This window comes from Pyxicephalus adspersus, chromosome 4, assembly GCF_032062135.1.
Source record: "Pyxicephalus adspersus chromosome 4, UCB_Pads_2.0, whole genome shotgun sequence".
Classification (NCBI taxonomy): domain Eukaryota; kingdom Metazoa; phylum Chordata; class Amphibia; order Anura; family Pyxicephalidae; genus Pyxicephalus; species Pyxicephalus adspersus.
In genome coordinates, this window is record NC_092861.1 from 85651671 (window position 1) to 85666998 (window position 15328).

Sequence of the window (15328 nt, forward strand, 5' to 3'; positions counted from 1 at the left end):
TCTTTATAAGCCTTGCTTGTGCACAAGTACAAAGTATCGGCTCACAATAGGTGTTTTTGCACTTGTCAAACAAGTTTGCCAAATTATTTTTAACAGTGTATTTGGCAGACCAATGGGGAACAAATAAGAGTTCATTCTTAGGGTTTCCATGCACTTTAACTAAATCTACAAAGATCCCCAATACAGAACTATGTGACCTTTTCAGATTTCAGACATATTCTGATTTAATTGCGTTCTTGAGTCAGCAAACTATATACTATTGCCAATTTGAACTATTCTGTTTCACAATAAAATGCGTTATTTGGTATCCACAACTACTGAATTTGGCTTCTATGTTCTCAACAAATCACTGAAGTTTACAGAATAGCAAAATATCTGCAAATTAAAGTTACCAATAAGGGGAACACTGAGAAAGGTCATTTAGGATTGTTCTTATAACTTTTTAAGTAGGGAAGGGATGTGTTTGGCACATGTATGTGACAATATACAGCCAACACCAGCTCACACCTTACATTCACAATGTCTTTTTTACTTGAGATTTGACAAAACAAATAAAGGAGGTAAGAATCATATTAAAAGAGCTGTACGTGTTCACACAGAAAGGCCAGTTGTTGTGGATTTAGACGGTGTTAGGAAAAACACAGCCATGCGATTTGGACTCACTGTCAGCACTGGGAGCTCAGAATTTTCATCAGCTGTAAACAGTTCCATGTGTACCGTGTTTCCATGTGCGCTGGGCACCCTTCATGGACTGCAACCAAACAGCAGGGGAGTTTATTTTTCTTTTCCAAATACGCTTAACAGAAATTGTGCTATATGGAAATGGAATTTAACAACTTATTTGCTGCATAACAGCCAAACCTCAGCTTCGTGACCTATTTTATAGAAAAGTTTTTTAAAGAAAAGTAAGAAATACAGCAATACCCAGAATGCTTACGTTTAAAGTGTTTTACTTTAAAAAAACGCAACACTAAAATAATGCAGAAACACAGGTCAACTAGAGTGATAGGGGAATGTTGTAATGATTATGTGATCTAAAGGTACAGGCAGTAGTGGTGGTTGAAAAGATTCAATCAGAATCTATTTTGGCCTTGGATCAGAACTCAGAACATGAGTTGAAGTTCCTAGATTGAATATCTAGCATGCACATTATAGTGAAAGAGTGCATATAAAGTCTCTTAATAACTCCTGTATTACATACTGCCCATAAGGAGACCTTCTGTGCTCTCCAGGACAACTGAGATTAAGTAAATTTTATTGACTGATATATTTCACTTCACATTAATATTATGTGGGGCAGAGGTGTTCCCTTGGGGTGTTCCAGAGGTTAACACAGAGGTAAAATTGCTTGGAATTCCTAACTATACTGCCACTACTGAACAATCTACAGTCTATATATTGGCCCCTTTATATAACTGAATATAGAAAATTCTATACATCCTAGTTATCCCTATCTTAGATATTCAGTGATGTACAGGATACAGCAGAGTAATAAAAAAATGTAAAACTTCTGTCTGGACTATGGACCTGGTAAGTTTTCATATGTGACTTTTTTAGACCCCTTTTCAGGCAAACAAATAAAAAGTATATAGTAGTATAGTACATTTTCACCAGAAAATTTATTTTTAATTTTAAACTGCACATTGTCATTGTTTTTTTTTCTGGACTTAGTGTTAGTACAGTAGCAATCTTGAAAAGGTAGAATTAGGGGGTACAAGCCAAACATTGTATATAGAAACTGGTGTAACATGGAGCAAGCCAGTGTTCACATTGGCTTACCTTTCCAACTGGCACGTAGATTCTTGGTTCAGTGATGACTTTGAAGATCCCCTAGGATTCATGGATCTGAAATCTATATTCTCTAGAAGTATTCTTATCCTTACAAAAAAGAAAAAAATGCATAGGTTCTTTAGCTGTAATCTGTTGCTCAAAGACATTTTTAACTAGCATTTGCTGGGGCAAATCTCAAGAAGAGATCTCAAGAATCTCAAAAGAAAAATGCCAGATTTGCAGCAAGAAGATAATACTTCAAAAAACACATATGGGTCATTTGTGTGTAGGTGAGCAAAAGTTCCTACCATACTTATGGTTGCAGTAAAATTCAGAATTATTCTACAGTTGAAATGACTAGCCAAAACATATTCTCCTCAGTAAACATCAACCTTTCTTATGCCAAAGTGTCCAGATGATTTACAAAATAAGTTTTGAAAAAAATGATATACCACAAAGGAAAATTCTACTTTTAGTGGAGGAGGAGGTGTAAATGACACTGCAAAATAAGAGCCGCAACTCTACAATCTGGAGCTGCTGGAACTAGAGCGGCTTGTACACCATGAGAGAACATTTTATTATTGGCCCCTAATTTTTTATTTCAGTACAAAAGCATAGTTTATATTTGAGTTTCAGCTAAATGTTATTTACACAAATTTTACCCAGCACTAGTAGATTGAGAAAAAAACACATCAAAATACCAGAAGTGATTATAAAGTTAGTATTTTAAAATCGAACACATTCCAAGTTATCTGTACTTAAAGTGAAAATCCTAGTCAGTGACTAGATTAATTCCATTTGTATGAAGTTTTACTGCCAGAAATGAAAGCAGTGTAAAGCCAAAAACAGTAACATTATTACCTCTATTGGACAGCTAGAGTTTAAAAGTACAACAATAAAATTTTAAAAGGTTCAATATGTATCATACTGTCCAATGGATTTGCATTCCTTGTGACTCATGCGAGTATTAGCAAGGTGCTACACAACTACTTTATTGCACTGTAGCCCCACAAACATTCTTATGCTGATATATGTTGTAGCTACTTCATTTATTGCATATAAATAAAGCTGGTCAAAGAAAAAAACAACTATTAGAGGTAACATTGGATCAATAATATTCTAACAGAAGCCAGTAACAGAGAGACATATGTGCACATTGTTTTCTAGAACTGTAAGTCACCCATGACCCTTTAATTGGGTATATATATAGAAGGACATCCATGTCACTAATCTGGGGTCTTTTTGTTACATATCCTTCAATATATTAAAAAATTAGCCAAATGTGTTTTGATTTCATCAAAATAACCCCAAAAAAGTAATATCACAAAAATGTCAGAATACCTGTGGGTATGTTTACCAAGTGAAAAAATAAAAAAAGAGTTTTTTCCACAAATCCTAAGTGAATGTATAGACAAGAAAGCACATTTGTAAAGATGGCAGGGGACAGTTAATTTGCATCAGAATTTAGCTCATTAGCATTCCAGAACTAACAATATTTTTTTTTCATGTTACAGGGATCATGTACCCCCTCCCTTGTCCAATTGCTGAGACTTCACTTGGTTAACACAATTTATGAACAGAACGTAATTAGCTCCAGTTATAAACAGGCATTTTTTCTCCATCGCTGCATAAAAATTTGTCAGTTTTCTCAGCACAATTATAGGTGAATGGAAAAGAAAAAATGTTTCAATCTGCCCCCATTGCTTTCCATGGTTTCTAAAATTGGCACAGGAAAAAAAATTCCTTAAGTTTTTTACTAAACAAAATAATAATACTATTTTTATTGTTAATTCCAACTTGGAATTTTCAGATCCAGTTGGATTCCCCCCCCGAGCCTATATATCCGTTGGTTAATTCAGCACTGGTTAATTAAAGGGTAGGTCCATCATTTTTTCAACACCCCCAAAGCCCCCCCCCATCATCTATCGTGTAAGTAAAAATCTAAAGTCTTGTATATCTGTTTGCCTTGAAATCCTGTGAATCTTGTGAATGTGCACATACCTGTATTAAAGTCTTAAATCCCTCCTCTATTGTACACTACCATGCTATTTTAGTATTAATCTCCTCCGGGGTCTATAAAAGGGCACTTTTTTGGTATCTGCTAGTGGAATCTGTATCATGCCTATGTTGATTATACCTCTATTACTTTTGTATTATAATGGCAGACTTATTTCCTAGGATATATAATAAAAAATGTGATAATACGACATCTTTGTAACCAGAAGGTAATCCGAATCGTTAATATATAACAATTTACAGTTAAAACAGAGTAGTTCTTTATAGATTGTCTCTAGTGATTTCTCACTGGAAATATACAACACTGAAGTTAGTTCTTCATGAGCTATAACCTTTTCTATATCCTATAAATGTGAGAACATTCTCTATGATGACATATATTAATGTGCCTAGCAAAAATAAAAGATCTAGCTGTCACCAGATTGATAAAGCGGAGTATTTTTGTGTATGAATCTTTACATCAACTTTGCAGACATATTTAATTAAAATAATGTACAAATGATTACATATTTCTGGAATTACATCTGATGTATTGTTGTACATAGAAAATGATCTAGTAACAGTTGAATAAAAGACTTTTAATATCTGATTATATTTACATGATTTACATTGTCAGAAACTATAGCAATAAGGTATAGAAACCTAAGGTATGTAGCACAAGAGCAGTAACACAAATTAGTGATCCACTACCAGTCTCGCCTGCTCATCCCTATGCTGTGATCAGACAAAACATATATTTCTTTTAGGACAAACTGATTTTTTGCCAATATTTCCCTAAATATAGTTATAATTAGTTTAAAATTAAAAAATATAATCTAAAGTCTTTAGAAATATATATAATACTCATGTGCTTGGAAAGGTCCAGACTATGAATGAAATTAAGGTGAACCTGAACTGCTTAAGGTTCGAATGTCACCCTGAATATACTTATTAATCTTGCCAAAGACTGAACCCAGGAATACAGGGTGATTCCCAATTGTGTCTCTGCAGTAGGGTATCTATCATTTAGCAAAGATACTTAGTCATTATTATAGATATAGATTTACATTTATTGACATTGTGAATGTTTTGGATTGACATTGCATGATGATGTGATTGGTGTGGAATTACTTCTAGGGGCAATATTTTTTGTTTTCTGTTGTATTAAAAAAAAAAATTTGTAGGGTTTGTGTGAAAAAGTTGACCCCCATCCTTTACAAGGCACCCTCTTGATGTTAAAAGACATGTGGCCGCACCATAGGGAGAACCCTATGTCATATTTTACCATGCACACTACGCATTTATTAAAATGGGGAAAAACAGCATGGGTCTCCTCCTTAAAATCCCAGACAGATCCTCATCTAGGAATGTAGCCTGGGTGGCTAGGAAAGCAGCAAATCCCCCCCCCCCTTTTTCTCTACCAGACTCCCCCATGCCCTTTAAAATTGAAGGAGTAATGCACCTGGGCACACAAATCACAACCAACTCCAGGGTACACCTTCAACAAACTTTATTCTCTAATCCAGGTACAGGCCGAAGTCAAAACACAAAAGAACAATCCGATAAGCGAGGTATGGGGCAGAAGGCGTAGTCAGAGACAACCTGAAGTCAGGGCAGGCAGAGTTCATCCAAAGTCCGGGTCCCTGCTGGTCATAAGTCCGAGCTGATGACAAGACAACAGAGGTCAAAAAGGTGATCCAGAATACAACGCACCCAAGCACATTGTAACACAGAGGCTACAATGGGCAAGGGTACTAATGACAGGGCCTCATTAAATGGGCAGAGCGCCAAATCACATTACGCCACCTTGCACTATTGGAATGGGTGAAACATACTGAATAATGAATCCCTTGTGGCTGATTTGGCCGCAGGGAACTCAAACTATACATGCCCCATGGTGGGGTAGCCGGCTGCCTAGCCCCCGGGGGGTACAAGAGCCACGCATAGTAGGCACCTTTTTCAGCGGGACCCCTGGGCTGTGCTGTACTGTGCACGCCCGCAGGAATGCTGAGGGCACGTGCAGCAGCATCTTGTACATCTGCAGGGATGCTGGGGATGCCATTCCACCGAACAGTAGTTTGGCCAGGCCAGAGAGGAGACAACACTGCGAGCAAAGCGGCGGCAGCCCCGCCCGTGCTGCCTGCTACAGCGGTCTTTTCTAAGCTGCCCGCGATTCCTGAGTTTGACGCAGATGAGGTAAGTACCTTACAAAAAGTGTACATTTCCAGGGAAGATATTGAAACATCCCCTTCCCAACAAACTACCCTTGTCCCCCAATGCAGAAGGACATAGGCTTTTCCCCTACATCCTGTCTCCCGAAAAGGGTACCTAATGAGGTGGCTTTTTGTGGAACACAAATCATCTTTTAATGCAATACAATAACAAACAGGTCCGAATATTATCCACAGAAGTAAATCCATATCAATTGCGTAGTCCAGCAATGTAACTCCCCAGTAATTACAGAGACCCACTGAAGCTGACCTGGTGATAAATTACAGACTGACTGGCTGTGATAATGCCTGGGTGACGCCGTTGTTCAATGAGGTCACCTAGGATTCCCAGCACTATTATCGCAGCACTAAGTATTTATTATTCAGTCTATATTAATTTTTGACTAAACTCATAATTGTGTTGTCATTGATTTCGTATCCTACATGACCTAGCTGTTACACTTTCAAGCTACAATGGCCAGTGGTAAGCAGCAATTGAAAAACTGCATATTTAGTAAATGTCAGGACAGTTTTTTTTGGACTGTGAAAAAAAAATAAAAAAAAAAAGTTAAAGCAGATATTTAATAACATATAAACTTAAACCACAAGGAATGGAAATGATTTTAGCTGGCAGGCATATTTATTCGAGGTTTTATTGTACAGTATATAAGCACTAGGCTGCATGTTCTCTCTGCCTGACAGGTGCAGATAAAAACAAATTTTAGCCTACATTTTGTTGTTTTTGGCCAGACTGGTGATGCTGCATACCAAGATTTGATGTGGCTGAAATTGTATTTTCTTTCATAGACACATCTATCTTGAAATGAATGATTTACATACATGCATAATGCTCAAATACATTGTACCTTCATGGACATTCATCTTCATAGCAAGGCTTCAGGTATCTATGTTACTTTGCAGTTTTCTTTAGATGAAATTCAACTCTCCTACTAATGCTCTCTATTTGTCAGCAATTAACCTGGTACTGCCTTCTTCTCCAGTTGCACAGAATACCCCCTGCCTTACATTAAGCTCAGGATGTACTTGACTCCTTTTATTTGTCACCTTTTTCATGCCAGACTAGATCCACCTGGCAAACTGAACTGTTAGCTCACTGTTTAGCTGTCTTAGAAACTTCCTCTAGTAATGTAGTGTCCAAAATAACTGTTAGCCTTGGAAGCCAATAAATCATTTGCATGCACACGTCAGCACCACTTAGGTCTTTGCTGTTGTCTGGTTGTGCCAGTTAACATTCTTGATTTCAGTCAAGAGGAATAAGTTTCACAGAATATACAGAGTATATATATATGTAAGGTGCAAATACCAAAAATATCATTTAAAGTTAATGAAAACTCTAAAACTCAAAAATCTCATACTGTATGTGGCAGAGTTGGTACCAATTAATACAATAATAGGAGAAAAATAAAAGTAGTCTTTGATAGAGATTCATATCTGTGGTATTACGCTAGGGGTTAAATTGCTGTTTAGTAACAAAGTAGTTTGTAATTTGGTAGCTATTTTTTTTTGGCAATATTTCTCCTATTCTGCACATGCTGCACACTGTCTTACCTACCACAGAAATGTTTATTATTAATAATGAGATTTTGAGGGGAGGTAACAGGGCATAAGCAGCTTACCTTATCCCAGAAAAGAATTCCCATGTCACCACCCACAGGTCTGCCTCTGTCCCTTCCGTGGCATTTTGACAGGTATTAAATGCTAAAAGCAAATTGCTTTATAATTGAAACACAGTATAATGTTTAATTGACTGTGCTTGGGGTAATAGGGAATTGGGTGCAAATCAACTTAGGGTTCAGCTTTAAACATATATAAAACCAGCCCTTACTTACCACTGTAGCTGCAGGTACTGCATATCAACTCTGCAGCATAGTAAGTGTATTAGTCTAATCCCTATAGTCATTCTGCTTTAGGTCCCTAATATCCACAATTTCAGACTCAAAGGTTTAAACAAATTCCAAACTATGCATTATTCAAAGAGATCCCAGGCCAGTAGATACTGAAAATGGATATTTTATAATGGGCAAGGTCATGGCTTTATTGGATGCCAGGTTTACTTTTATGTAGTGTTTCACAAAGTACTGCAAAATAAATCCAGAAAATGGAAGAAGAGCAGCTCTGCATCCTTTTTGAACTAGAGCAATGGTTTCTGTAGCATTTTGGAGCTGGACCTGATTGGGGGGTTCTCCTGTGTTTATGTGGATTTCCTATGGTTATTTTCCTCCCACATCGCAAAAACTTGCAGTTAGGTTAATTGACCCCCCTCCCTTGACAATGTTAGTTTCACTATGATTTGGACAGGTTGTGAACCCATTTGAGGGATAGTTAGTAACATGAGTATAGGTTTTGTGAATAGCTACATAATATGGCAGTGCTATATAAATACAGATGAATAATAATAAATAGAGATTGAATTGGCCTGGAGTAGATTTGGACTAAGAAATCAGAGCAGAGTCAGTTCAACTGCTTAGAGAACCACTTCATTGACCTCAATGTAACAGTTATCAGAAAAAAGTATGATTTGATTGTTATATATGGTACATGAAAGAACCAGGATCTACCTGGAACTTGGTTGGATGAACCTTCCATATTGATGACCATTTTTTAATTTGAAATAATATAAAACATGAAAAAAAATCTGTTTAGGTCATTGTACCAAGCAGATTCTTTAAACCGCCATTTCTCATACCAGAACTCATAGAGGCTCCTGCATTAAATAAATATCTGAATGGTGCTTAAAGATCACAGCCCTCAACTTCTGGGTTCCATTGTTATTTTATATAGGAATCTAAATCAGACACTAGCTGATGGTAGCAAACCCCTTTAGGTGGCTAAAGAATGCCATACTTCTCAAGTCATCGTTTCAGCATGAACAAAAATTATCAGCAAATATACACAATAAAATGTTGAAAACAGAAAGTTGTCTTAAAAAACAGGGATTCTAAATGCTACTGAAATTGACTTCTGGGGGTAAACAAAACGATGCAAAGATGAAATAAAGAAAAATAAAAAGTTTTATTAAAAATGTCTTAGGAATGATTAATTCATCCCCAGAGGAAATGAACAGGAGATTTGACTTGGAATGAAAGAAGATTTGTTTAATGCACCAGACACTAAGGGGTACTTGACAGATCTGAATTAAAGTGGAAATGCATTGGGCTTGTGGGAATATGTCTTGTGCCTTAAGAGCTGAAGTAGTTTATGATAAGTAGGAGCTAAATGAAAAAGTAGTCTGTTATCATTGTGATGGGTTTGTGAAATTCAGTGGGGACCAAGTAAAGTATGATGAAAGTGCTGCCTGATCAGAACTAAGTCTATCTTAAGTTAGTTTATGCTAAAATACATTGTTTTTTTACTGGGTAATTTTACAGGTATAAATGGGTTAATAAAGTTTTGTGCATCTGCAATGTTCGTACATAGTTTACAAAAGAAACTAAATTTCTAAAAGAGATATAGCAATTTATATATTACTGCACACAAATAGGTATAATACAGAAATGACTGTTGAGCAAGGGTAAATAAATGATCACATACTGGGACTGGGGTAGCAGATGTAGAAGTCTGCTGTGATTTGGATGGTCAGCCTAGAGCTCCACATGTAGAATATGGTGATTGGCTAGATCATAGGAAGTATAGCCAGGAAGGGGGGCTTCCTTACCAACCGTCAGATGGTCATGCAGGGGTCATGCATTCACCAATCCAAAAACAATACGTGTGCAAGCTCAGATCATTTAGTACACACTTTAACATTTGCATACTTTCCATAACTTTTGCCCTGTAAGATTTAATAATGTTTTAGTCCAAGATTGACACAGCTTTTATTGGAAACATTTTTCAAATTGGAATCAATTAGAAGAATTTAGGAATCCTGAATAAATGTTGATTCACACATTTTCTAATTAAATTCAATATGAAAATGTGTATATTTTGAGTAAAGGTTGGGTGAATCTTGGAAAGTTTTTAAAAATCGACCACTATGGGGCATTATATGACATTCCCTGCAACATTCCTTGGTAGAGAACTTCTAGGTCCTGGTGTATTATTGCGAAATTGATTCTCCACCAGGAAATGTTTAAGTAAATACATTACAAACAGATGCTTATAAGTTTAGGTTTGGTACTTAGACTTTTGATTGTATGTGTAAAAAATAGTGGTAACAGCAAATCATCTAAAAAAAACATTTTCCATGTTCTCTGGGTAATACGTCTACTTGAAGGAACACCATTCCATGGTTAGGAATATAGTATTAATGCAAGAGGGTGCAGGAACAGCAGCTGGTAGTCCTAATATTTCCATTGGCACTACTGGCACAGACAAACCATTCATTATCCATATACTGTACACACAAAGCTTTAAGACAAAGATTTTTTATGTCTCACTGTCTATCAGTTTTCTTATGCTACATCTGTAAACAGACATTGTATGTGTGATAAACAATAACATAAACCAAGAGCCACAAAAGTCAAATGATTTCCTGATAGGTTTAAAGATTTATAAAGGTTTAAAGTTTATTTCTGGATTTTTTGACAGTTTTGACTGATAACCCATTGTTATTGCTAACCCATGTCAAAACGTGCAGCGGAGGACAACCTTGTGTGCTGTTGGAATACAATACATACAGTCATGTGAAAATGTAAGTACATTGAACTGCTATGTTTTCAACATATTCCAACAGGCAGACATTAGATCTTTCTTCAAACAGTGCAACAATACTTGAACAAATGACACATAAAATTGACAATTTTATCTGATCATTTTTAAATGATCAAATCACAGAATATACACAATAACATTTACCATTACTTTTAAGCCATAAAATATAAAAAAGATGCTCTTGATTAGATGCCAATGATTAGAAAGCATGCAGAATGAACGTATCTTATTTATTCCCTATATTCTATATCTCGAGTGTTCTCTTTTGTTTTAAATTTGCCATTGAACATTTCTGCAAACCATTTGGCACAAACCAATAACAGTATTTCAGGAGAAAAATCTAATTGCAACTTTAAAGCATAGTGGTAGAACTTTCAAGTTTTCGAGTTGCTTTTGAGTCAGTTATGGTTTCTTTATCATATCAATGTGTGCCTAAAGCAGAAACATAAAAAATGTGAGCAGGTAGGTTTATTATTGGAGAAAGGGCAGGTTTACCTGCCAGTTGATAATCTTTGTTTCCAAGTACAATGAACTACACATGCGCAGCTTAGCGTAGGATGACAGGATATGCTGGATAACTTGGAATTCCCCCGCACATGCTGCATGCAGAGCTTAGTATAGAATGCCAGAATACCTGTTATATCCTGGTATCCTGGCTGCTGGGACTGAATGAACTGCCACATACAAGATCTGACACCTGAAAGACGGCAAATGAAGATGATCACGTGATAGAGCGAGGACAATTGATGGATCACGTGATGGAGTGAGCGCAATTGAAATATTATGATCAGGCAGATTTTTTCTTTAGAAAAGAACTTCCCCTGTCGCTTTTGCAGTAAAGAACCAGCCTGGTCGCAGTTTTTTTTGGATTTAGTTCCACTTTCATGACAATGTAATGTCATCTGTCTGAAAGTTAAAAATGAACCAGAAATGGATCTTTCAACACAAAAATGATCTAAAGTACATTAGCCAAATCACACAATATGCTCTTTAAAAAGCCTAATTCTCATTACATTCAAATATTGTGGGGGAGAACTGAAATGGGTATTTTATGAAAAAAAAATTCACAAACATCTTGCAAGTGAAGGATTTTTTTACATAAAACAGCGGTAAAAATGTTACACAAAATAAATAAAATAAATACTTTTAAACAATCTGCAGGAACCTTCAAATGAAGAAGAATATTACCTACATGTCTGGTACATGCATGCAACAGTTGTATTACTCATTTTCTTTAGCATTGTGGTTTTTATGTGGTATGGTATGGTTTAATGTTCTTCTGCATCTTCTCCTTGGTTGTCAGCTTTGTGCTGCCTTTTCGGTAATTAAATACAATTGGAGCTCCAACAAGGAATGTGGTATTATATATGTATTATTATTTATATTATTATGAAATATGATTTTTTTGTAATATATATGTAGAACGTTTTGTATAGTATATATAGCTATATGCCTCCTCATTACCCTTTATGTTATTTTCTCCACAGACAGCTGGTTTGGCAGAGTCAAGCACTCCTATTATGCAGGCAGCCCTAAGACACAGAGGTGGCCGTAGGGTGGGAGGCAGAGAGCCCTTGAAGGCAGAAACACAAGCAGCAATTGATGCTGGCTGTGGGTTAGCAGTGCATGTAGAGGTCCTGTGAAATGTCTGAGCAGCCCAGCTTGGCCATTCTCCAAAAAGAACCGTTCACATACTCTTCTCACAGGCCCTTATTCAAGAGAATTTAACTGGGAAAAGAAAGTGAAAGGCATTTACATCAATCTCAAGAAGCCCTTTTGTAGGCAACCCTTCATCTGCATTGTGTTTGATCCCTCTTAAGAATGTTGACCTGTGCTGCTTGGAGTGACTGCCCTCTTCTTGACAGCAGGTGACATTCTCAATAACTGAGCATGTTTCAGCGAAGATCAAGATTTACCATATCTACCAGTGATGATGAACACATCTCTTCATTACAAGAACTCATAAGTGAATGTAGGGTATACCCAAAAAGTTTTTTTTATTAGTAATTAGTCTGCTGGATTCAGTAACCAACAGTTTTAATGTCGAGATAAACTCAAAATCAAGCCAGATTTCTAAAACAATCATGCTGATTAGTGTAAATCTGAAGGATTCCCCTTTGGAACCCAACTTTATGAATTTAAATCCAGTATATAGCTTTAATTTAATTTTCTGTAGTTGTGCACCTATCCATGGAGCCCTGACTTGGTGTGCCTTTTAGTTGCTTGTTAACAGTCTGAGGTTGCCTATCACCTACCTTATGCAACGTACACATTCTAACACTTCACATAGACACATGGGACCTGATTTATTAAAGCTCTTCAAGGCTGGAAAGGATACACTTTCATCAGTGAAACTGGGTGATCTAGCAAACCTAGAAATGGATCTGGTCCAGGATTGAAAATATTTGTTATCATATAGCAAAACACTTTTAAGAAATCCATTCCAGGTTTGCTGGATCACTAAGCTTTACTGATAAAAGTGTATCTTCTCATGCCTTGGAGAGCTTTAATAAACCAGGGCCATGGTTTCTAATTTGTAGCAATACTGATAATCACAATATTTACTAGTATGTATCAGCAACAAAATATCTGATATTTTTATAGTTATGCCGCTGCCGGCCTTAGACACCCCAAAGCGTGTTTCTAGTGGTCGTGGAACGTGCTAATTGTCATTACTGATAATTTACATCACTAAAAGTTATCTTTAACTTCACAAGAACTATTTCAGATAACTCTTATATGTTATGTTATGTTTTTACAGTTCTAATACTTGGTGACATTAGATGCAAAATGTGGCTCCATTCATCACTGACTAACTAGTATAATGATTTTTTTTTTAATTAGATTAAAATAATTTTTAAACCATTGTGACAGAGGAAATCCCTTAACACAAAGCTCACTAATCTTTTTCTTTTCAGTTAAGTTGTAAATAAACTATACATCTAGCTCCTGCAAAGTCTTAAAATGACAAGAGGGTAAAGGGGCAAGTAAAAGCTTAACGCCTGAGAATATGTCTATTGCCTAGCAGGGAACATAAGTCTTATGTCAACAATGGGTGGCCTGTAAAAACAAGTAAGTCTGATGAGAACAGACGCAGAGTCCTGAAAGGCTCATTAACAGCCAGTGGCAGGCAGTAGGACTGGAAGTTGTCTCAGTGGTGGCTTCCTTCTCTTTTGGAGGTCATTGTCCTATACAGAAACAGCACATTCTTCAGGCATCCGACTCCTTACAGCTTACTGATGAGTGATTGGCAGTACCTGCCGACACAATGCATCAAGAATCCCATATGCATAGTCAGGATTAATTGCAAAAAATGGATCTGCTTTTTTTTGTTTACATATTGAAGCTGCTTTTGCAACTGGTATCATACATTTTAAGTGGCTTCTGTTCATGCCCTGTATAGGTGAAAACACTTTAATTATTAGGACGTAGCAAATAATTAAGTGTCAGAAGTAATGTGGCTAAAAGTTGGGAGTATAAGGGAATGAATTACTTACAAACTGTTTGTGGGGGCTTTTTTAATTAAATCTATTCATACCATATCTATTGTCTTTGCCAAGAGCAGGTCTAAATCACCAGACCCAAATCATAGGCTATGGTTCAAAAAAATTGATTCACAACTTTTTTAGACTGCACACTGGTACCCACAACCCCATAGACTATTTAATCTATAAAATGGATGTGGCTTTGCTGCCTGCCCCTCACTGGACGTTTCTCATGTAGCAGTTGGTGTCGTCATCTCCAAAAGAGTGAATTGTCCACAGATGTGCAGGTGTCAGAATAAATTAATAATTGTTAAATAATTTCAGACACCTACAATATTGACTAAATCACTCTCCATTTAAGCAGAAGCTGTTTACAATACCAAAAGTAGCATCCAAGAGATGCACAGCACCAGATGTTATTGCTGTGCTTGACTGATGTTGTAAGAGATCCAATCTCAGCAGGGTAAAGGGACCCCACCATGTTAACTATATTAGGTCCATTCATCACAATGATCTTCTTTTCAGAACCTATGGAGAATAGGTTACACATGCAAAGTACCACACACAAAAGAGGACCAGTGCTGTGTCCCACCTAGTGTAAGCCATGGATCCTAGATTGGAACATCCACTGATGTAAATTAAATATGAGTAGGTATAATTACCATGGGCAAAGGGAGAAAACAATATTAGTTAGAATATTTATGTTATATTTATTATTTATGTAATATTTATTTATATATGTAAAGATTTCTGTAGGCATTGCACATATAGCAATCTGCACACATACATTTGCACATCTTTTTCACAAAGTCGCACATCAGTATGAGACCTGGGACCAATTGCTGGTGGGTGCACAACAGGTGGTGACAAGGTAAAGTAACAGCTTGTATTGAAGCCAGTGGGTCAGCACAACAGCCAGGCAACTTGCATTTTTAGAAGGAAGTCAGCAGACTTAGTGCTTGATTTCTCTAAAACAGACAGCTGTGTCTATAGATGAGGCATCTCCTTACTATTTTCTACATTTTCAATTCAGCACTACAATCCCTATTGACCGTCACTTACCCACTGCCCCTGATTCATCAAGCAGAATCGGATGATCGCTCGCGCATTCGTATTCGCGATCGGAAATCGTACGCCGTCGCGCTATTCAGCAACTGAAAAAGCTCGCGGCCGGAGCCGCGCATCTCCGGCAGCTTT